This window comes from Sciurus vulgaris, assembly GCF_902686455.1.
Source record: "Sciurus vulgaris genome assembly, chromosome: 10".
In the NCBI taxonomy this organism is placed as follows: domain Eukaryota; kingdom Metazoa; phylum Chordata; class Mammalia; order Rodentia; family Sciuridae; genus Sciurus; species Sciurus vulgaris.
Window position 1 is genome coordinate 44,733,267 of NC_136470.1, and position 26,283 is coordinate 44,759,549.

The following is a 26,283-nucleotide window of genomic DNA, read 5'->3' on the forward strand; positions in this document are numbered from 1 at the left end:
GAAGTGTTAGCATTGGAAGTCAAGCTTGTGTGTACTGAGCGGAGGTGGTAGAAAGTACTGAGTAATAATAAAGGAACTCAAACAGAATTAGTATTAGGTATTCTGTAATTTTATTTTTCATGTAAATCTAACAAGAACCCAAGGAAATAGATGCTTCTGTCTTTTTTATTTAGAAGAACATAAAACTAAGGGCTTAAACTTTTCCAAAACCTATTAGTAAATGGTAAGGACATGATTTAAAAAGTAGAAGCTTCAGGTCAAATTTCCCCACTTAATCTCTGAAGCTAATGCTTTACTATAATTTTTGTTATACAAATTATTTTTCTCCATTAATTATAAATTAAAAATAAATAGTGCAGTGCCATAGAGTAAATGTTAAAGTGGATTGTTTTCAATGACAGAGCTAGTTGGTCAGAGTTTGTTTTGAAATAATATATTCACAAAACACCTAAGATCAATAGGAATGATTTATTTTTCTTCCTCAATTGTTATTTGAGTAGTCTTTAAAATATATCAGGCAACTGATATATATAAAAAATGCATTGCTATTCACTAATGCGACAATCTCTCCTGTTTTAGAGAAATCCCTATGGCAGAATTGGAGTATTTAAAATATTTCCCTGAAAGAAATTGTTTTATTTTTACAGTCCTCTTTATTGAGGGATAGTTTTTCTTTTGGTTGGAAAATTGCATACCTTACTGAAAGCACATTTGAGAGCCATCAGTAATTGAGTCACAATTTACGCATTCTCAGTATATGGCCACCTAATGAACTAGCCAGGAATTCTGAATGAGAATCTTTTTTTTTTTTTTTTTTTCTGATTCCAATGACACCAATTTAAAAAAAAAAAAAAAAATCTCTTTAGGTTATTTTCATGTGTACAACCTGCTTTTGCTATTACTTGTTGATTAAATATTACCTTGTTGGTTAAAATGCCAATTTTTTGGAAAATAACAAATATATGAGTTATTTTAGTAGGAAGTAAATTTGGTAAGGTAAAAATTCATTCCATTGGTAGTAGCCTTATGTCTTCTTCTCTAGATGTCTTGGTTCAAGGAATGGTTTTAATTTTAATTATCTTGACTTCCATTGACTAAATAGATTGCTATTTACATCATTCAGAACCAATTGGATTTAGTCTATAGAATTTCCTGGCAATATTTAAATCTATGCTAATAAGACTAGGAAAAATAGTTTTAAAATTTAACTTCTAGTTTTTTTGTAGACTAGAACTTGCATTTTCTTATTGTTTTCATTGGGATAATTACTAGAAAAAATGGCTGCTAGATTTTAATATCATGCTAAGGTGCCACTTTGATTCAAAGGTAACTGACCTCTTAATCAGTTATCTTGTTTTTAATTGATACTCGATGTTATAATTGAGCATAAATGATACTCAAAATGTTATAATTTTGTAGTTTCCTTTACATATACTTCTTTGCATTGCTTCTGTAAGCTGTGAGGATCAATTGATAAGTATAAAAGTGAAATAATGCAGTTCAATTGACTTTTCTTGATTTATCAATGCAAAATGACTCTGCCTTAGAATGCAGGTTTATAATTCTTTGGGTATGATGACACCAACATATGAGGAGACAATTACCATTGAAAACATAGTTTATTACTCATAGTTCCAAAAAAAAAGTTGATCTTGTCATATATTATACTGGGCCATGCAACAGAACACTGATATCAGTCTCAAGTAGAGGAAGGATTGGAGGGTGGGATGATGTCAAAAAGTCTTTATTACATTTCCTGCAGGAAGGAATGAGCAAATCAGAATAAGGGATCTAAGCAGTTTTACATTTGATAAATTTGAATAGTTTCATTAGGCTCTAGAGTATAGGGATTGTGCCTAGTTCTCCAACACATGAGCATGAGGTATTAGGGCAGGGAAATGTGGTCCAGAGTGTAAGATTACAGCAATGGAAGAGGTTGAAAGTATGAATCACTGGTTCTCTTATAAGAAATGCTCACAGGAGGGTCATTTCCTATGGCTGACCCTGGGAGAGGAAGTCCATCCCTAATCAGAAAAACTCCAGATAACAAAACATCGAATGAAAATTTAAAACTTGGTAAACACAAAGCCTATACTGTTTCTCTATTTTTAGCATGTAGTATACAATATTCATCACCCAGAAAAAAAAATGATATCAAATAAAAATATTATAGGAAATTTGTAAACCAATATTTCCCATGAACATAAGTACAGAAAATTATCAACAAAATATTAGCAACTTACATAAAGCAGTGTTTAAAAAGAACTGTAAAACACAATGAGGTATGATTTATTCTAATTATGCAGTTTTTTTAAATATTTGAAAATCTATTAATGTAATCCATCAAATCAGTCAACTAAAAAAGAAAATTCACATAATTATACCAATATATGCAGAAGAAAACATTTGACATACCCAACGAAATAATCCCGTATATGACAAAAACTCGTTTCATTAGGAATAAAAGGGAATTATCAACAATTTGAAGGATGAAGAATATCTTCAGAAAACCCACAGCTTATATCATACTAAATGGTAAGAAACTAGAAAATTTCCCACCATGATCAGGAATAAAAGCAGGAATCCCGTTTCACCAGCTATTAAGCATTCTACTAGAAGTCCTAGCCAATTAAGTGAGATGAAAAAAGGAAATTGAGTGTGTACATGTCATTTTTTACAGTTGAAATGACCTAGTATGTAGAAAAATCCAAAGAATCATCAACAACAACAAAAACCCTGGAACTAATAAATGAGTAGAGCTAGACTATAGAATACCAGACTGACATGCAAAACTTACTTTCCTATATAGCAGCAAGGATCAAGAGGAATTTTATATTTTTTAAAAAATACCATTTACACTAGCACCACAAATAATAAAATACTTAGGCATAAACAAAATATTTATAAGGTTTGTATGAGTAAAGCTATAAAACTCTGATGAAAGACATCTAAGAGGAACAAAATTAATGGTGAGATATTTTATATGCATGGGAAAACTCAATATTGTCAAGATGTCAGTTCTTCCTCATTTGATCTAGATTCAATGTAATTTCAATCAATAGCCCATCAAGTTAATTTACAGACATTGACACACTGATTTTGAAATTTATATGGAGGGGCAAAAATCCTAAAGAGCCAACATAATATCAAAGAATAATGAAGCTGGAAAACAGTGTCTGATTCAGTGTCTACTGTAAAGCTAGAGTAATGAAGGCTGGGATGTTGCTCATTGGTAGAGAATTTGCCTTGCATGTGTGAGGCCCTGGGTTCTATCCATAACATTTCAAAAAATAAAAGAGAGGAAGAATAAAGGCAATAGTAATAAAGATAGGCTACTATAAAACTCCAGCAATCTAGAGGGTGGTATTCATGAAAGAACAGACAGATCAATAAAACAGAACAAAGAACCCACATAATATATAGTCAAATGATATTTGACAAAAGATCGAATCAAAGGCAATACAATGAAGAAAAAATATCCCTTTCAACAAATGCAGCAGTAAGAACTTGACACTCATTTGAAAAATTTTAATAAAAAACAGGAGTCTAGACACAGATCTTATACACTTCATATAAATTAAACCAAAATGGAGAAGAGATCTAAACATAATATTTAAACTACAAGACTGCTAGATGATAATATAGGAGAAAACGTAGATGACATACATTTGTTGAAGACTTCTTATTTACAACATTAAAAGCATGATCCTTAAAGAAAAGAATGATTAATGGATTTCATTAAAACTAAAAGGATGTGCTCTTCAAAAGTCACTGTTAAGAGAGTGCAAAGGTGAGGCACAGACTGGATAAAAATATTTACAAAACACATATCAGATAAAGGCTGCTATCCAAAACATGGGGGGAAACCTTAAAACACAGTAATAGGAACATAAGCAATGTGATTTAAAAAATGAATTAAAGACCTTAGCAGACACCTCCCCAAAGCACATATACAGATATTAAATAAGCATATAAAAGATGATCCCTTTTATATTTTATCAAATAAATGCAAATTAAAACAACAAAAATATTTCACTATACATCCATGAGAATGGCTAATATCCAGAACACTGACAAGAGTTAATTCTGTCAAAGATGTGGATCAAGAATTCCCATTGATTATTGGTGCGAATGCAAAATGATACAACCACTTTGAAAGACAATTTGGAAATTTCTTACAAAACTGCATATATTTTATCATAAATCCAATTTTCAGTATCCTTGACATTTACCAAAAGAGCTAAAAATATACCTTAGTTCAAAAACTTTACACAAAAATGTTGATAGCAGCTTTACTTCTAATTGTCAAAAGTTGGAAGAAACCAAGATGTTCTTCAATAGATGAATGGATAAAAAAAACTGAGTTCTGTCCAGACAATGAAATATTATAAAGCACTAAAAGGAAATTAATAAGTTACAGAAACACATGGAAGAAATTTAAGTGCATATTGCTAAGTCAATAAGTCGATTTGAATAATTTATATACCATATAATTTCAACTATATGACATTATATAAAAAGCAAAACTATACTGACAGTAAAAAGAAAATGGTTGTCAGGAGTAAGGGGTAGATGGAATGATGGATGAATAGACAGAGCACTTACGTATAGATTCTCTAAATAGTGAATGCATGTCATCATACATCTGTCACAATAATTTAATTTTGCAAATGCTTTTGAAGAAATTTGTGTTATTTTCATGTGCATATCTGTGTGCATGCATTAAGACCCCTATCCCACTGGACAATGAAATAATTATCTCACATGGGTGCCTTTTATATTCTGATTATTCAAGGAATGTTTCTATATTAATAAATTATTTTTAGAATAAATAAATGCTTTAATTTCACCTATAATTTAGTCAGGGTATTTCTAGAGACTAAATCATTATATGATATGTATATCTATTGACACATAAACAATATATATACATATGTATGTATATATATATATATGAAGAGATTTATTAAGGGACTTATAATTGTACAGGTTGAAAGAAATTTATGACAGGTTGTACAGGTTGAGAAATTCATGACAGGTTGTTTGTAAAGTGGAGACTGAGAGACAATCCAAGTCCAAAAGCCTCAAACCAGGAAAGCTTACTGTGTAACTATCAACCGAAGGCCAAAAGTATGAGAACACAGGGACCTCTGGCATAAATTCTGAAGTTCAAGGGAAAAAGGCCTGGAATTCTGATATACAGAGGCAAGGGAAGAAGAATGCATCTTCACTCCAAGAGAAAAAGAGGAAACCTTTTCCTTTACCTACTCTTTCTGTTCAGACCCCTAGAAAATTGAATGATGACTGCTCACATTGAAAGGAAATGGTCTCCACCAACTCTACTAACCCACAAGCCGATTTCCACTGGAGACGCCCTCACACATACACGAATAATGCTTTCTCAACTATTTGAATTTCCCTCAGTCCTTACAAATGGAGCCTTCCATTAACTACAGCCCATCTTTCCTTCTAATAACTTATTTCAATTTCCACTCTCATCTCCTCTCTGCTGTGAAGGCAGGGGAGAAGGGGGCATATTGCTCTAGTTCTCCTCTCTCACCATGAACTGCCAATCTATTTTCTAGGTGTGATCCTTGTTCACTATTTCATCTTTCATTATCCTAAACAAGAGTTATACTACATTCATCACAATTTTTATTGAAGAAAAGGTGCTACACAGGGTAAAATACTACATATGATCCAGAATAAATTCAGGTTGCAAAACAGATATCCCAGATTTTTAAAATTAACTAGTCAGCCATCACCACTAGACACCCTAAGACACCTCTATTTTCTTACCTTATTGTCAATTTCTTCAAATTCTAATTCCTTGTCTCTTACACTCTGGTTAGCTCGCCTTGGAAACAACATATTCTATTACTTTCTTAGCAGGTCAATTTTAATCTTATTCTTTTTTGTAAATCTATAACCTTACCAGTGGAAATTTGCCATGTGAACTCACTGCCGAAATTAAGACTGAAAACAAGCATTACTATAACAAAAACAGAAAACAAATGAAAGTGTTATTATGAAACAAAGATCTAACTCTTCCAATCCAGTGATCATAAGCAACTAACTTAAAATCCAGCCAACTTCTTTTTGACTTTTTGTTATTTGTCTTTAAATAATTTTTAATTACTGCATTATAGTTACACATAATTGTATGGCTCATTTTGACATATTCATAAATGCAGGCAACATAATTTGTTTCATTTCAATCCTAAGCACTACCCACTTTCTTTCCTCCTTCCTTCCGATGATCCCCTTCTATTTTATTCATTTTTCTTTTATTAATTTATTTTTTTATCATATGATTACAGTTATACATAAAAGTGGAATTAATTGTGATATATTCATACACATACATAGTTTAGTTTGGTCTATTTCATTCCGTAGTTTTCCCCTTTCCCATTCCTCCTCCTTCCCCCTTGGCCCCTTACTCTACTCCTTGCTCTTCCTTCTATGTTTATGGAATCCCACCTTTTAAAATTCTTTCTCTCTAGTGTCCTCACAAGAGAGAAAACACGTGACCCTTGAATTCCGAGTCTCACTTATTTTACTCAGCATGATGTTATCTATTTCCATCCATTAACCAGAAAATGACATAATTGTATATTTTTTTATGACTGAGTAAAACTCCATTGCATACTACATTTTATTTATCCATTCATCTATTGAGAGACTTCTAGGCTGGTTCCATATTTGACTATTGTGAATTGTGCTGCTATAAACATTGGTATGCATGTATCACTATAGTATGATGATTTTAGATCATTAAAGTAACAAGATACATGATCAACTTACAAAAATCAATAGATTTGCTATACTCCAGTAATGAATCTACTGAGAAAGAAACCAGAAAAACAATGCCATTCACAATAACCTCAAAAGAAAAAGGAAGCACTTTTGAATAATTCTAATCAAGGAGGTAGAAGGAAATGAAAATTATAGAATATTATAGAACACATAAAAAAGAAATTGAAGAAGGAAGCATATAGAAAGACCTCCCATGTTCTTGGATAGGAAGAATTAATATTGTCAAAATACTCATTATCAAAAACTTATACAGATTCTATGAAATCCCCATCAAAATAACAAGAACATTCTTTGTGGAATTATAAAAAACAGTTCTAAAATTCATACAAAAGAATAAAAGACCCATAACAGCCAAAGAAATACTGATCAATAGGAGTAATGATACTGTCACCACAATATTTGTTCTCAAATTATAATAGAGATAGCTAATGAAAACAGCATGGTATTGCATAAAAACAGACATGAAGACACATGGAAAAGTTTGAGACAGATAAATCCACACAAATACACTCATCGATTCTTGGAAAGGGTGCCTAAAAACATACATTGGGCAAAAGAAACTTTTTAACAAATGATGCTAGGAAAACTGGTTATCCAAATGTAGAAGTATGAAATGAAACCTCTCTCTTTTTCACTCTGCAGAAAAATCAACTCAGTGGATTAAAGATCTAGAAATTAGACCAGAAGCACTGCGACTACTAGAAGAAAATATGGGTTCAATATTCCAACATATTGGTGCAGGCCCTAACATCCAAATCCTGCTAAATCTCAAGAAAGAAAACCAAAAATCAATACATAGATGCCTTCCCAAGTTAAAAAGTTTATGCCCAGCAAAGAAAACAATTAAGAGCATGAAGAGAAAATCTTCAGAATGGGAGAAAATCTTTGCCAGGCAACTTTTTTAAGTAAAAGGGAATATAAAATTTGTATTTGAACAGAACAAACATGGTACTGGAAACACAGTCTTGGGCATGTAAGTAACCTGGAAATGATTCTTTAAAGTAATTCTACTTTATCAATGCTCAGGTTTTAACAGGAAATATTAATGCTGAATATGTTCAAATCAAATGAATTTGGTCCTGGAGGTACTAATCATTCTTTCCTTTTGATTCCTCTTCCAGAGCATGAAGTAATTAATTCTTATGAAATTTTTTCTTTGTAGAAACATTTTTGCATAAGTATTCTTAAGACTCTGTCTTATTTATTTTCAATTCTAGAGATCAATGGTAACCCTTTTTATCCATGGTTGTATCTCCAGTGCCTACCAGGGTATATGGCACCTGGACAAACTCTCTTAATAAATGAACAAAAGATTGTGGATTGAAGGGTGAATATGTTTACAAATGTCTGTTTCTAAGCAAAGTTTTTATTTACTGAGGACCTAATATATGCCAGAAAAAGTGTTGTACACTTATAATATAGTTTAATTTTGACAACAACTTCATAAATTTCCCTAATTTGTAGGTAGTGCACAGGCGGAATTAATAAAATGCTGCCAGGTAGAGACCAAGCTGAGAGTTGAACCATTTTGTTAGTCTCCAATTCTCAAGTTGAATATGTTCTTTTGTTCCTTGTACATGTACAAAACCTTCACACACATAATGCTTAAAAAATTCAAACATTAAAAACTTCATTTTACACCCTTCCACTGAAGAAAAATAATATTTGGCATTTCCATTTTTTTCTTTCATGTAAAATTCTACAACATAAACTGATCTCCCAATATTCAAATTCCCCTTCCAAAGCTCTAAGTTGTTGGTTACATATATGTCATGCTCTATCTAAAATCCCCTCTGCAATTACTTAGAATAAGTCAAGAATGGAGACACCCCCTGACCTTTTTCTTTTTTTCATCATCAGAAGAATATGACTTTTATGCTTATCCTAGTAATTTCATGACTTTGGGGAAATGATAAATAGAAAATTGCCCAGAAAGGTCAAGATCACTGACAGAGATGAACCATACTGGATAACTTTGATCAAAGTTTCAGTAAGGGTATTCCCCAAACAACCTTGCGCCCATAAATATTGTCATGTCCTAGAATTGATTCTAGACTAAAGGAGCCTTGGAGATCATGTGGGAAAAGATAAAGTGAGGGGTTAATTTATCCAGGTCCAAGGGGAATCTGGTCTTCAGCATTGTACTTCACTTTGTGAATAATTTATACTGATTATGTTTAAATCATCATTCTGTGACTAAAAATGTGTTACTGAAGTGATTAATTTGAGAATTTTCAATCATTATTATGTCTGTATATTTTATCTAAAAATAAACTGAGATTTAACTTTGATTTTTCCTTTTATTAGTGATCATAATCCCATTTTGAACCAACCATATCTTCATAATTTTTGGATAGTAGAAATTCTTGCCTTTTTTGGAAAATTTCTGTCATCTGTTAAACATAATTAAAGATCATGAATGGACAATGTTAACTTTTAATCTGTGTTTAATTTATTTTATTAATATGAAATTTTATTTTAATTTGTTGGAATGGTAATTCTCTGACACTTTTGTTATACAGTTTTTCATTTTTCCTGGTGAAAGGGATCAAACCTAGGACACTAAGTATGCAAGGCAAGTGCTCTACCAGTCTACATCCCTGACCCTGAGACATGATTAGATGGCATGGTGTCACTTGCTTTCTCAGCTATTAGTTCTACATTGTATTTTATGAGAATATTAAGAGCAAAAAATACTGTTAGTATTTAATATACATTCATAATTTCAATGTAACCTAATAATAAAATATGTGAGTTTCATGAAAATTGATAAAGTTTCTCTTGGTAGCCACATGGCTTAAATCATTTATATCATTTGGACAAGCACAATGTTCTTGAATAATTAACTTTTATGTCCACAAGGTATGAAACAGTATATTTTTGCTCATTTATATAGTCAGTGATTTTGTTTAAAGTATTACTTTTAAACCATAATTCACCTAGATTGGCAATACTATAGTGGAATGAACAATTTCAGAAACAGTTTACTGAAATAGTTGAGTGTTAAGAATAATTTTTTGTTGTTGTCTTTTTGTACTGGAGATTGAACTCAGGGACACTCAGTCACTGAGCCACATTCCAGCTATATTTTGTATTTTATTTAGAGACAGGGTCTCCTGAGTTGCTTAGTGCCTTGCTTTTGTTGAGGCTGGCTTTGAACTTGTGATCTTCCTGTAATCCTAGAGCTACTGGGATTACAGACATGCACCACTGTGCCCAGCAAGAATAAATTATTTTTTATTAATTTGTTTATGTTTCCCCTTCTCTTCTAGTTTCTGAAATCGTTATTCAACTTTCTTTTCCACTATAAAATCAATACTAAATAAGTTTGAGTCAATGCACTTGAAGAACCAAAGAACAATTTAATCAATCCACTTATTTGACACTTTTTATTATCTTAATATTATGCAGTTTGTATGATGAAAGTCTGGCATCGTTCATAAATCTGGTTTGTGTAGGTGCTAATCATATTCTTTGGTTTTGGCACTACTCCCTATATTCTAAAACTGGGCAGATTTAAGATAATACTTTGGCACATGAATTATAAGGGTTTGTCTTTTGCATGTTATAGGTGACTCATGTCAAGATACCAGATGAAACTTGGTCTAAAACTCCATAAGAACTTCACAACCATGAGAGGTCTACATTTTTATGTTCCTGTGGTCTTGGGTCTACAATCATTTCTCTTCATGAAAGAAAGATTGTACATATCCCATAAGTATATGCAGTGTCTTGCTCATTTCCCTTTCATCCTTTTGTAAGTACTTCAATTTCTTGTGTCTCTTTTGGATTGTACATTTGTTGCTCCTGAAATTTAGTATGTATTTAGAATACCTAAGAAAACTTAAGCTTCACAATTACATACTAAAAAAACAACATTCCCTGTCTCAGGCCATAAACTATGTAGTAGCAAAAGGAAATTGGTGATCTGTTTACTAACCAACTTCTGCTAGAAAGGTAACATACAGACTGAAAGTGGATACTTCGTAAACAATAATGAAAAATCAACTATACATGAAAGATTATGAAGCATTTTTAAGAGTAAGAAAATTCACAGTCATTACTTTTAACAATTAACATTTATAAACAGAATAAAAAAAGATAAATGTGGACATCTTTATGTAAATAAATTTGAAAAGATAAAATGACATTATTGCCCTAGATCACACAATAATTATTAATAGAATGATATCATCAATATGAAGAGACCTTTTGATTCCACTGTAAACATGTAATCAAAATTGGCATTGCTGACTGTAGAAACCATCTGACATTTATATGTCCTCTGATGGGAGGCAATGGAAAAAGTATAGCTTGTGTCTTGTAAAATATATTGATGTGCAAATTTATCTTGTATCTAACACCAATATACAGTTAAATATGATACTCTCTATAATTCAATTGGCCTAGACTTGCATATATTGTTAATTTAATGGAAAACTTTATAAAATAATATATATATGCACATATATGCATACATACAGAACAGACATATTGACAATATATTTAACAATTTTATATATTTAGAGTGTTGAATTTCTTGGGAGGATCATGGTCCTTATTGAGTAATGCACTTTAAAGAATTTTATGGTGAACTTGAATGAATCTATAACTTAATTTCAAATTTTTCAGGAAGAATAAATAAAGAGATACAAACGAAACACAGCAAAATATCTGGCAAATGTTAATTTTTGAGTCTATGTATTTATAAGTGTTTAACATACCATACCTTCAACATTAGTTATAGTTAAAAAAATTCTCAAACTTATAAAAGTTAAAATCAAACAATCTTAAATAAAACATAATTTCAACTATTATTATAATGTGCCTACTATATTAAAACATGTATCTTTAACCATGCAATAGTTCTTATAATCATGTGATCATGTGATTTATAGATGTAATTGGACATATTCTTTCTCAACACACACACAAATAGACCTTGAAATATATGGCACTGGAATCTTACTTTACTTTCTCAGTCTGAGGGAAATCGATTGATCCTGATAGGAGAAAAAGAAAACTGCCTGTTTACATTAATAAAACCCCTATTTTTTAAGTGTAGAGTTAGAAAGCTAAATAGCATATCTAAACACAATCAATGGCATTTGAACTCACAAGCCTTGAATAAAACTAATGGTATAATCAACATCTCTGGAAATAAGTTTCATGATGGAGTGTTCAGGTAGAGGTTGATGAGTGCAGGGCAACATTTATGTTATTGTGACAATGTGCACTCCTGTCACTCAGCCATTCCATTAATAACAAGGAATATGTAGGGGGTCCCCACTCTTACATTTTTCAGTAGTATTCATTATCCATCTATACTGAGGCTAAGTGCTTGCCCACTTGAGTTGTTCATTTCAATTCTCAAATACCCACACAAACATGCTGTTAGTAGTTTGGACACTTAAAGCAGACTTCGGAAAAATTTTATGAAACAGTTATCTCCCTAAGACTGGGTTAAAGAGGGCAATTTATGGCGAAATTTAATACATAGCACTTATTCTACCTACAATCCATTTTGCCCTTTTTAGGGTTCATATAATAGCATCATTATGCAAAAATACTACATTTTAGACACCCTGCTGTGTTAACATATGTCACTGTAACCTAAAATACTAAAGCACATGTCATTTTAAAATATTGCAAAGCAATCAAAGGACACTAAATATTTTAGGTTCTGTCATACCCCTAAATTGCATGCAATTTCCCTTTATTATGAGATTAACATTCTGCCTAGATGATAGCTATCAATAAGTGAAAAGGAACTAGTAGGAGAAAAGAACATCAAACTCAGAGTCAGTCAGTTGAGACAATGGAGAACTTTTTCAATCTTAATAACTTGAATCATACTGAGAAATTTTCTATGTTTCTGTGGAAAGATTTGAGTTTTTGATTATGTCATGGAGCTTATAAAAGATATCAACTGTTATCAAATATGCATAATTATAATAATACTCAACCACATTATTATTACTATTTTGGGCTTGAAGCTTCTTCTAATTTTAAATCATATCTAATATTCAATAAAGAAATTTGGGCACTGCAAGTATCTGACTCTGTGGTTAATATGCTACAAAAGAAAGAAAAAAATACTTGATAGGTCATAACATTAGTATTTTCAAGATAAAGAAGCCAAAATTCAAAACAAAATAGTTGGTACTACATTTTATGATATCCCACCAGAGCTTATAATAAGGGCTACTCAAATCATGAAGACAAATTAAATGTCACTAAAAGATTTAGTAGTTTTGATTCAAGATATTCCTTTTTAATAAGTCCGACAACTGTAGGGATCTAGAAATACAGTGGCAATAAAATACACCAAGTATATTTGACTCAATTATCAGGTTTTAAATAATCTGATGAGAACATATAACTTGTGCAAAAAGGTACTGTATTTATAATATATAATTAAATCTCTCAAAATTGTAGAATTAGCTTGTTATCATGCTAATATTTCCCAAGCTATTGATTCAAACTTTGCTTTATATTCAGCTACTTCTCTTTCTTTCAAGTTTTAATTATCTTTCTTGGAGGACAAGTAAATTAAACAACTCAGATGTGAAATTCACTAGAGAGGGCTCTGTCTTCCCTAGCTTCAGTTACTGCAGATTTATGTGATCAATGATGGTAAAATATCTAAGTTCCATATTCTTTTTTAATCCAAAAAACAAACAAAGTTTTATTCTCTGCAGTCCCATGACACAGCAAATAATAATATATCACTTGATTTAAGATTAAACATCATCTTCGTTCTTTAGCTATAGTTCAAAACGGAGATGCTACAATTTATATCTTGTAAATTATAGTTACTCTTGTTCTGTCCTTATTTCTTATGTCTCTGCACTGACAATTTTCTTTAAATTGTCAAGTAAATTATCCTGTCATATAAATGAGAAAACATATTTACATATGTCTATATGTGTCCTGAAATAGCACTGCCATTCTGTGACATATAAAACAAGGTGAGTTCATAACATATCATCTTGTTAGTCACACTTTCTAGATTTATGTTTGCATCATGTAAAACACTAAACAAATGTTGGTTAGAATAATGGATGAATATTTTCTCTGGTTTCCTAGTCACCCCATTCAGAATTTGAGTGTTCAAATTAGTGTTGAAACTTATGATATTTTAAGGTGCCATTTTGTAAGGATGTTCACTGCATATTTCACTATTATTGTAACAATTATTATTCGCATCTTAGGATGTAATGTCTACAAGCAGTCATCACTGAGAGTCAATTTATAAGTCATACTTTATAAATTATACTGTTTATATAAACTAAAAGAATATAAATTTACTGAAATGTTCATATTTTCTTGCAGATTAATAGAGTGTTGTACTCCTAGTTATAACAAGTTTCTGAATCAAGTTTATTTTGTTGCAGATGCCATGATGTGTTGATAGAGATACAGAGAATTGAGGCAAGGAAGGGAAAAAGCCAAGAGAGGGTTTGAGCTTGCAGATTACTGTGGTGCATGACTAAAGCTCCATATTTATGTGGATATGGGAGATATGTATTAGAACATTTCAATGGCAGTCTACCCAGAAGATGGAGAAAGCTAAGATATTTGTCCTACAAATAAAGGCAGCTTCTAGAATAGTGAATACCAAAAAGACTTGTACTGGACTCCAAGATTGTCTGCAGTGCTTATGAGAAAATGAGAGGATACTACTTACTTTTCTGAATAAACAGAAACCAAATTAATTTAAAATGTGAAGAAATGAAAAGAATCCTGTAGTTCCAATTATACTTCAACCATAAGATCTTCAAATCCATGGTAGAGTAGCCAACTTGTTTGCTTTGTCAAAATAAACATTTGATCTCTGGGTTAATAGTGATTAATAAATGTTTAAATATTTTAAAATTCAGATCTATGCACTTTCATATTTCTCTCTGTTCTAAGACAAATTCCAATAAAATTTAATTAATTTGATATTAATCATTAATTCCATTATTTAATTTTAATGTTTATATTAAAGTAATTTAATTTGTCCCTAAAAGTTTACTGTTGATAATGGTTTGAGGTAGAGAATGAAAGCTAAATGCATTAATTGTAATTGTCTTGAAACCACAATTTTGCACAATAATATTGAAATAAGTATCAATATAGTTTCATGAGATCATTTATAATTAATTCTATTTGCTCAAATGATTTTTTAAAAGTGATTTCTTTGTCATGAAGTCCTGCTGGTTTTCAAAATATGTTCATGTTAAAATTTGTCTCTGAATTATCATATACATTTTTGTTTGGGCTGAGAATGTCTTTCACAACAAGTAATACTATGTGCATTTGAAAAAAACATGTTAACAAAGAGATGAACTTGGTTTTTTTCCTATTGTGTTTATGAATATTTTCTACTATTATATAATATTACATTATATAATTTTATTTTAATTAGTCAGTTATACTGGTGTTTTTGGAATCAATATTTTTCATTAATATTCACTGCAACTTTAGTTTCTTAATGTAGTTAGTTTCTAGAGAGATAATAAATTATTGTTGGATAACCAAAGGAAGGGATGGATGACTAACAATCATTTTAAATCATTGCCAACCAGTTAATTATCTTAATTTTTATTCAACGGAATAGGACATTACTGAAATTAGTTTGACAATATTTCCCTGTTTGACCAAAGTACAGCCAAGCTTCTAGGTACAAAAAACTTAAAATAATAAAACGAACAAAATCGTTTCCTGTTACCAAGTTTAAAAAATTTTAAATATTGTTAATGAGATAAACTAATTCATAGACAATACAAAAGGTTGGTGTTTTATGTTGCTGTTCCAGGTAAACATGAAAAGGTAATCATTCCCCTATAGATATGATTTAGGGATTGCAAACTGACTACAGAATATGGCTGACTACACCTTTTCTTAGACTGGTATTTACAAATCTTTGGATTTAAATACCTTCATCTGTGATAAAACGCTTGGGCTCACTTCCTACATTCACTGCTTCCAGTCTCTATTGAGTAGAGATTCTAAAGTTGCTTTAAGGACATTATTGCCCTAATTGGCTATGAATGTCCTTTAAGTCTGTAAGTTTATAACCTCTGAATGTTATATAATGCCAAAACTATTTTCTATTTGCTGTTCTGCTTCCATGTTCTTTTTAACTGACAACCTGTGATTTTCAAGTCACATAAGCAAAGCCTTACTCTACAGCACTTCTGATCCTTGAAAGTTTTATTTATAATTTACTTTGTCATCTTATACAAGTCAATGTTATAAATCTAAATAAAATATGTATGTATTGCATATATGCATATTATATTATTTATCAAATATAACTAAATGAAAACTTAAAGGTAGATTTTCTCAAGTTTAATGTGTCTTTTCCAATGCTTTGGAATAGTGGTTCTCATCCTGTGATTTTTTTGCCCCAAGAGGACATTTGACAGTGTCTGGAGACATTAATTGCTACCATTGGGAGGGAGTTGATCCTGGCATTCCTTGGGTAGATACCAAGAAAGAACACTCCTAGGGATTTTCAAGATGGCAGAATAAAGGAGGTCACTTTCTCAGCTGCTCCTTGGCATGAAACCAAGAAAGCAGACAGGCAGCTTCACAGCAAGGTGGCAGGTGGTAGCAGGGGGGTGAATTTACTGAAAATTAAAACTGGACATTCAAAGCATATCAGGGATACAGGAGGTTGGATATAATAAAATAAAGAAGAAATCGCCAGAGGCAGAGCTGCTGATGTGACTAGGCCAGAAGCACCAGCCAGAGCAGTCCCTCTGTGAGCAAAGTGAAGGGATAAGGGAATTAAAGAAAACCACAATTTTGGGAGACTTGAGGTGTGTCTGGGCACAGAGGATTTAAAGAGCAAGGACATTGCCAAAAAAAATTGAAAGTCATGCTGCACAATATCCTTGTGTGGGAAAGAAGCTGCCATCTCTCCAGGGGCATGCAGAGGACCAAGGAAGGGACAATTTTGCAGTCATGGCAGGGCCTACAGCTGAGGGAGCTGATTCCTGGCAAACCTGAGTTTGACCTGAAACACAGGCCCAGTAAACATACACTGCACGACTTTGAGTGTGCTTAAGTGACCATGAGGAAATCAAACATGGAGAGTGAAAGCAAAATTAACTAAAACAAGGAACAGACCTTAACGGATCAGCAAGATTTCTTTATTAAGCAACAGAATGGCACATTCAGAAGAGAAAATGGTAATTGATTACATCTAGGTTCAGCGTTTTATAGTGTTTAAGAGAGATTAGAATCATGACAAGTTTTCTGGAGGAGATTTTTGGATCCTCTAAATATAGAATCATGTCATCCGCAAATAATGACAGCTTAAGTTCCTCTTTTCCTATTCATATCCCTTTAATTTCTGTGGTCTGCTTAATTGCTCCGGCTCGAGTTTTGAGGACAATGTGGAATAGAAGTGGTGAAAGAGGACATCCCTGGCTTGTTCCTGTTTTTAAAGGGAATGGTTTCAGTTTTCTCCATTAAGAACGATGTTGGCCATGGGCTTAGCATAAATAGCCTTTACAATGTTCAGGTATGTTACTACTATCCCTATTTTTTCTAGTGTTTTGAGTATGAAGTGGTGTTGTATTTTGTCAAATGCTTTTTCTGCGTCAATTGAAATAACCATATGATTCTTATCCTTAAGTCTATTGACATGATGGATTAAGTTTATTGATTTACGAATGATGAACCATCCTTGCATTCCAGGAATGAACCCCACTTGATCGTGGTGCACAATTTTCTTAATATGTTTTTGGATACGGTTTGCCAATATTTTGTTAAGGATTTTACATCTATATTCATCAAGGATATTGGTCTAAAATTTTCTTTCCCTGATGTGTCTTTGCCTGGTTTGGGTATGAGGGTGATATTAGCCTCATAGAATGAGTTCGGTAGGGTACCCTCCTTTTCTATTTCCTGGAATACTTTGAGAAGTATTGGAATGAGTTCTTCTTTGAAGGTCTTGTAGAACTCAGCTGAGAATCCATCTGGTCCTGGGCTTTTCTTGGATGGTAGATTTTTAACAGCTTCTTCTGTTTCATTGCTTGATATTGACCTGTTTAAATCGTGTATGTCCTCCTGGTTCAGTTTGGGAGGAGCATATGACTGTAGAAATTTGTCAATGTCTTCGGTACTTTCTATTTTGTTGGAATACAGATTTTCAAAGTAGCTTCTCATTATGTTCTGTATCTCAGTGGTGTCTGTCGTGATATTTCCTTTTGCATAATGTATTTTAGTAATTTGAGTCTTCTCTCTTTCTCTTTGTTAGTGTGGCTAAGGGTTTATCTATTTTGTTTACTTTCTCAAAGAACCAACTTTTTGTTATGTTAATTTTTTTAATAGTTTCTTTTGTTTCAATTTCATTGATTTCAGCTCTGATTTTTATTATTTCCTGTATTCTACTACTTTTGCTGTTATTCTGTTCTTCTTTTTCTAGGGCTTGGAGCTGTAATGTTAGTTCATTTAATTGTTGACTTTTCATTCTTTTCTGGAATGCCCTCCATGCAATGAATTTTCCTCTTAGTACCGCTTTCATAGTGTCCCAGAGATTTTGATATGTTGTATCATCATTCTCATTGACCTCTAAGAATTTTTTAATCTCCTCCCTGATGCTTTTTGTTATCCATGTTTCATTCAATAGCATATTATTTAGTCTCCAAGTCTTGGAGTAAATTCCTTTTTTTTATTTTGAAATTGATGTCTAATCTCAGTCCATTATGATCTGATAGAACACAAGGCAGTATCTCTATTTTTTTGCATTTCCTAAGGACTGCTTTGTGGCATAACACATGGTCTATTTTCAAGAAGGTTCCATGTGCTACTGAGAAGAAAGTGTATCCACTCATTGACGAATGGAATGTTCTATATATGTCTATTAAGTCTAAGTTATTGATTGTGTTATTGAGTTCTATGGTTTCTTTGGTTGGATTTTGTTTGGAAGATCTATCTAGTGGTGACAGCAGTGTGTTAAAGTTGCCAAGAATTATTGTGTTGTGGTCTATGTGATTCTTGAAATTAAGAAGAATTTGTTTGATGTAGAGGGATGCACCATTGTTTGGGGCATAAATATTTACTATCATTATGTCTTCCTGATTTATGGTTCCCTTAAGCAGTATGAAATGTCCTTCTTTATCCCTTCTGACTAACTTTGGCTTGAAGTCCACTTTATCTGATATAAGGATGGAAACCCCCACTTGTTTACTGAGTCCATGTGCATAATAGGTTTTTTCCCATCCTTTCACCTTTAGTCTGTGGACGTCTTTCTCTATGAGATGAGTCTCTTGCAGGCAGCATATTGTTGGGTCTTTCTTTATAATCCATTCTGCCAGTCTGTGTCTTTTGATTGATGAGTTTAGGCCATTAACGTTCAGGGTTATTATTGAGAAATGATTTGTATTCCCAGTCATTTGGCATATTTTTGGTTTTTAAGTTGGCTTGGTTTCTCCTTTGAGGGGTTTTTCTCTAAGGTAGTTCCTCCCTTTGCTGACCTCCATTGTTGTTTTTCATTTCCTCCTCATGGAATATTTTGGTGAGAACATTCTGTAGTGCAGGCTTTCTATTTGTAAATTCTTTTTACTTTTGTTTTTCATGGAAAGATTTTATTTCATCTTCAAATCTGAAGGTTAGTTTTGCTGGGTATAGGATTCGTGGTTGGCAACAATGTTCTTTCAGAGCTTGAAATATGTTGGTCCAGGCCCTTCTAGCTTTTAGAGTCTGTGTTGAGAAGTCGGCTGCTATCTGTATTGGTCTCCCCCTATATGTAATCTGATGCTTTTCTCTCACGGCCTTCAAAATCCTATCTTTATTTTGAATGTTAGGCATTTTCATTATAATGTGCCTTGTGTGGATCTGTTGTGATTCTGTGCATTTGGTGTTCTGTAAGCCTCTTGTATTTGATTTTCCATTTCATTCTTGAGGTTTGGGAAATTTTCTGATATTATTTCATTGAATAGGTTGTTCATTCCTTTGGTTTGTATCTCTGTGACTTCCTCAATCCCAATAATTCTTAAATTTGGTCTTTTCATGATGTCCCATAGTTTTTGGAGATTCTGTTCATAAAGCTATGGAAGCAATGGCTTCCAGGATTATCCAAGAAAACTTCTAGACATCAATGAATTCAGCAAAATAGCAGGTTATAAAATCAACACACATCAATCTACAGCATTTTTATACGCAAGTGACGAAACAGCTAAAAGGGAAATGAGGAAAACAACTCCATTTGCAATAGCCTCAAAAAAAAATAAAATACTTGGGCATCAATCTAACCAAAGAGGTAAAAGATCTCTACAATGAAAACTACAAAACACTGAAGAAAGAAATTAAGGAAGACCTTAGAAAAAGGAAAGATCTCCCATGTTCTTGGAAAGGCAGAATTAATATTGTCAAAATGGCCATACTACCAAAAGTGCTATACAAATCAATGCAATTCCAATTAAAATCCCAATGACATACCTCACAGAAATAGAGCAAGCAATCATGAAATTCAACTGGAAGAATAAGAAACCCAGAATATCTAAAGCAATCCTTAGCAGGAAGAGTGAAACGGGGTATCGCAATACCAGAACTTCAACTATACTACAACGCAATAGTAACAAAAACGGCATGGTATTGGCACCAAAATAGACAGGTAGATCAATGTTACTGAATAGAGGACACGGACACAAACCCAAATAAATACAATTTTCTCATACTAGACAAAGGGGCCAAAAATATGCAATGGAGAAAAGATAGCTTCTTCAACAAATGGTGCTGGGAAAACTGGAAATCCATATGCAACAGAATGAAAATAAACCCATATCTCTCACCCTGCACAAAACTCAACTCACAAAGGATCAAGGACCTTGAAATCAGTCCAAAGACCCTGCATCTTATAGAAGAAAAAGTAGGTCCACATCTTCACCTTGTTGGCTTAGGATTAGACTTCCTTAACAGGACTCCCATAGCACAAGAAATAAAAGCAAGAATCAATAACTGGGATAGATTTAAACTAAATAGCTTTCTCTCAGCAAAGGAAACTATCAGCAATGCGAAGAGAGAGCCTACAGAGTGGGAGAATATCTTTGCCACTCATACTTCAGATAGAGCACTAATTTCCAGAATATATAAAGAACTCAAAAAACTCTACACCAAGAATACAAATAACCCAATCAACAAATGGGCTAAGGAAATGAACAGACACTTCACAGAAGAAGACGTACAAGCAATCAACAGATATATGAAAAAATGTTCAACATCTTTAGTAATAAGAGAAATGCAAATCAAAATTACACTAAGATTTTATGTCACCCCAATTAGAATGGCGATTATCAAGAATACAAGCAACAACAGGTGTTGGCGAGGATGTGGGGAAAAAGGTACACTCATACATTGCTGGTGGGGCTGCAAATTAGGGCAGCCACTCTGGAAAGCAGTGTGGAGATTCCTTAGAAAGCTTGGAAGGGAACCACCATTTGACCCAGCTATCCCACTCCTTGGCCTATACCCAAAGGACTTAAAATCAGCATACTACAGAGATTCAGCCACATCAGTGTTCATAGCGGCTCAATTCACAATAGCCAGACTATGGAACCAACCTAGATGCCCTTCAATTGATGAATGGATAAAGAAACTGTGGTATATATATGTATGTATACAATGGAATATTACTCAGCTATAAAGAATAATAAAATTATGGCATTTGCAGGCAAATGGATGAAATTGGAGAATATCATGTTAAGTGAGATAAGCCAATCTCAAAAATCCAAAAGAGGAATGATCTCACTGATAAGCAGATGATGACACTTAATTGGGGGTGGGAGGGGGTCAAGAATGGAGGAAGGAGGGACTGTACAGAGGGAAAAGAGAGGTAGGAGTAGTGAGGGGGAAGGAAAAAAATAACGGAATGAATCAAACATCATTACTCTATGTAAATATATGAATATGCAAATATTATGCTGTTACTCCATGTACAAACTGAAACAACATGTATCCCATTTGTTTACAATAAAAATAAATTTAAAAAAAGGAATCATGACAAGTGAGATTTGAATTATGACAAAAATGCATCAATTGGGTAGTCAGGGGAAACAGTTATGCCATGTTTGAAGCTCAAATCAGAGAAAACAGTTGTGAAAGTTTGAAACCCATTGTTTTTGGGAAAGCATGAAAGTCTCGAGCCCATTGTTTGCCTTCTTCCTCCAGATCGCAATGTCCTCCCTTCTCTCTGGGGGTTTTCATTCCCCTTTTTCTCAGGGGTTCTTATTTTTCATACCCTTTATTCCAGATTCTGAAAGGGTATAATGAATTGGGGTGTTGATATATATCTAGCTGCTTCCTTTGAAAAGGGGTGAAGTAGGGAGATTTCCCTCCCACTTTTATAGTTTTGGAAGGGAATACGGAGACCCCAGTGACTGAGGCTGTAGAGTGGTATATATGGAAGGGGTCGCGAGGTCATCATAGGTAAAATCTCCTTTTTATGGTTTCAGAGAGTCAGACTGTGAGAACAGAAGAATGGCTTTAATGTTTTTAATGTTTTATTTCTGAAGCTGATATTTGCCTCTTTCTTAAATATCATATTATAAGTGTATATATAAATATATAAATATTTATATATAATATATAAAAATATATGTATATATATGAAATTTAACGTGTGTGTGTGTGCGTGCGCGTGTGTGTGTATAGTTTCCTGAGTGCATCACACTGATGCATTTATATTAACCAAGTTTAACTTTTAAAGAATAATTTAGACCCTATAATGTAGGGTAATACTCTAAAATACTCTAAAATAGCATTTATTGTTTAACCAGAGTTGTAAACTCTACATTCTTTAAGACTCATTCCTTTAAAAATAAAACTTAAAAGGCACAAGAAATTATCTTGAAAGAGCAGATTAATGTTTTACGAAATCCTCGTTACTTCAATCTATGGAGGATTAAACTTTGATTTATATCAGCACATTAATATTTGACCTTAGGAAATGGCCTTCCTTATGAAATTTCTGAATTTTTCCAATTACCTCTTAATAAGATGAAATACTTTATGCTATTTACGGTAATTTAATTGAAAACACAGCTCAAAATATTTTGGACTCTTAGCATAAACCTGTTAGAATGTTAACTCTTAGTAACCTTGCCTTTGTGAAGATCCACTATAGGCTTGGCTCTGAGCAATTTAAAATAAACAAATGAATTGTATAGAATACAAAATGCAGTAATGAAATATATCAAAGTATCAGTAGTAGTTGTTTTCAGATCACAGATAAATGATAATGTTTTACCTTTCCCTTTATTTCTTCAGAATTTTCCAAAATTTACTCAAGTAACACATTTCAAAATAAATAAGTACATTTGAAAAGGGAAAAAGTATGTATTCTTTGAGACAGAAAATCTGCCTTAAGGAATGCTGTATCCTATGGGGAAAAAGTCATAAATTTATACATAAAAATGCTCTCAAGATTCTTATCACAGCATAAATTATAACACTGAAGATTTGGAAACAAAGCAATCTTAAACTCTTTTTTTTTTTTCATTTACCAATTTATAAAAAGAAATAAGTGTTTAAATATATTACCTTATGGAATTTAAGAAGTTGATGTTTTAGCACTTTAACTTTGTAAATTAATTGTCTGTCTCTAACAAACATATTTATGATTAAGCTCACCAATGTTGAAGTTAACTCTATTCATTTTTAATAGTAAAAACTAAAATATCAGACAATTGTAGTTAACAGTATTCTGTTCAGATATTGGAAGAATGGAAGAGCTCTGGAATCCTTAGGTAAAGATTCTCAGGGTAAAGAAAACTTGTATATACATGATCATTCCATCTTTTTTCCTGGTGCTGTAGTACTTAGGGAGCAACTTAAGAAAGCAGCATGGTAGATTGCCAAGAGGAGATAAGAGAGCCAGCCATTTAGCTGTTTGAATTTCAAAATGGTACTTTTTTCCTTTTGATTTCAAACCAATTTTCCAGTTGGTAATCAGGCTAGGTTTAGATGCAGAAAACTGTTCTCAACTGTGGTTAATTGTTTTAACTTAAGAGACGACATTTTTCTACTAGTTGTGCCCTTAAAATTTCTTACATGTTCCCTTTGTCCTTTTGGATCCTGATAATCACAGGACCGTGATTTAATATTATGTTCTTCAATTTGAAGTGGGAGGAAAGCCTTTTAGTGTTATGGATGACATCTCCACTAGAGAAAATAATTTGGATTTTTGAACTAGGACATATGAGGTGTAGGTTTGCTTTAATTGAGACAAATTTTCTGATATTTTTCCTGCAGATGAGGGGAGTCTAATTTTAAAGTTAGGGGAGCTATATCTCGAGAATCTCTCATAATTGGTTCCTGTTTAAGAGGCAGACAGTATGGACAGAATTACTTTAGAAGCAATCATAAACAGAAGCAGATAGTGGTCAATATTTGGTACCCCTGAGGCTTTTAGGGTCAAACTCAGGACATGAGACCTTTAGGCAGCATCATGGAGTGGTCCTGGGCCAGCTGCCTTCAGTTATCTCAAGCTTTCCTCTGTCCGATGCACCAAATTTCTCCTACAGAAAAGAAACTTAAACAAGTCAGGACTGACATCTCAACACCTGGGTGAAGGGGAATCCAATCCATCTCTTGAATTTAAATGAAAAAGAGGACTGGGGGTTAGGACCTGATCTAGGGGGCTTATGGAGCAGGGATTAGTGAGAATTAATTATAGAGCAGAGCAGCACTGGTATAATGAAGACTTTGAGCAAAGGTAAAATAAACCTTGTGGGTAGAAAACCTCAGACCATTTGCCATTTTATTGGAGGAAATTATCTAAATTCTGAAGGATTTTTGGATGGAAGTTTCTGAATTCTGAATTCGGACTATTGACTAGGTTGTCTAATTTAGATTGCAGCTAGAGCTGATTACTAAACCTAATGAGGTGGAGATTATTTTTGAGACAACCTAAGGGGGAGTCCTGAACTGAGCCCCCATGTTGGAGAGGTTTGACCAAGGTGCAGTTTGAGGTCAAAGAATCCTTTGACGTCTAATTGTCACTGGACAGTAGTTGCCACCAGAGAATGAGAGGATATCCCTTGCTAAGATCTCTGTGAAACCCATTGGGTTCAAAACCCATTTTCTCTGGGAAAGGATGAAAGACCAGAGCCCATTGTTTGCTTTCTCTCTCCAGGACATATCATCCTCCTCTCTCCCTGGAGGTTGTTATTCTCCTTTTTCGTGGGGATTGTTATTTCTATTATCCTTCACATAAAGGTTTACAAAGGGGAAAACTTGTGGTGAAAACACACCTGGCTCTACCCTGCCCCTCTAAACTGACTGCTTGCAGGACCAGCTGGGAAAGATATGCCTAGCCAGAGATTTGGAATGCTGGGGGAAGGAAAGATTAGTTTGAATATTTAAACCAAGACCAGGAAACATGGGGTTCACAGGTGATGTAGAGGATTAAGAATTGACTTCTCCATCACCTGAGCTCCCTGAGGTACAGTCTTCAAGCATGGACTGGAAATGACTAATCCCTGGAGGTGCACTGATTTAAAGTCTCCAGACCAATCAGTATTCATAGAAGAACCTGGAGCCCACCTAAGCTTAAGAATCCAGGAATCCAGGAATTCTGTCTACAGGATTATCTCACACTACAGGAATTTCAAGAGTGGAGCATCCCTCTCCAGAAGACGCAGCTAAAACAGCTGAAAAGAAAAGCAAAGAATCTTTTGAGTTTGAATGGGAAGAATTCTTGAACATTTCATTGAGTTATTTTCCTTTGTTTTTCTTTTTTCTTTTTTTCCTTTCTGTTTTTCTGTCCTCTGTTTAATTCAGTTCTCAATGATACAAGGACATTTATATATACTCATATATTTTTTTCTCATTTCTAATATTTCTAGTTTTTTCATGGATCAGTTTCATAAGGACTAGGATGTTTGATTAGTATATTTTAGCTGTGTTTTTATTCTTTTATTTTTATATTTTATTTTTTAAAGTTTTTATTTTGTGTATATGTTTTTCTCTTACCTATTTCCTGTGATTTTTTTCTCTTTTCTTCCATTAAAAGCCAACCTCTATCATACTCTCTTTTACTCTTCCTTTAATTTTTACCCTATCTTTTCTCTACCTCCCTCTTAACTATTACATCCTCTATCACTTCTGTTCTCTCCCTGTCCACCATTTGAAATTGTAAAGGCTTTTAAAAACTTGCTTTTTATTAAAGCAATTACTGATCATATATTTCTGTTTAATGTGACAATTAACATTATACACATCATAGCAGGAACTATTTGGTTTAATACAGAATATTGTTTGAATGGGTTGTTATTATTTAACTCCCCCTAAATGGTAAAGTATGTGAAACCTTCAGGGACATTATAAGTCCACAAGGTAAAAATTTTACGGCCTCAGATTCAAACTTTTAGATGGGTAGACACACAAACAACATGCAAAAACAAGGGAACCAATTGCCTCAAACAACAAAATACTCAAAAAACAGAATCCATCAACATCACAGGGAAG

General features: G+C 33.0%; 1 long non-coding RNA gene across 1 annotated transcript in view; it reads left to right on the forward strand.

Annotated features, from left to right (window-relative positions):
• LOC306670887 overlaps positions 1-13,148 on the forward strand; it is a 108,744-nt gene extending 95,596 nt beyond the window's left edge. The window contains exon 3 of the long non-coding RNA XR_013766528.1: positions 10,388-13,148. This is a non-coding gene — a long non-coding RNA (uncharacterized lncRNA). The remainder of the gene's footprint in view (positions 1-10,387) is intronic.
• The last annotated feature ends 13,135 nt before the right edge of the window (positions 13,149-26,283 follow it).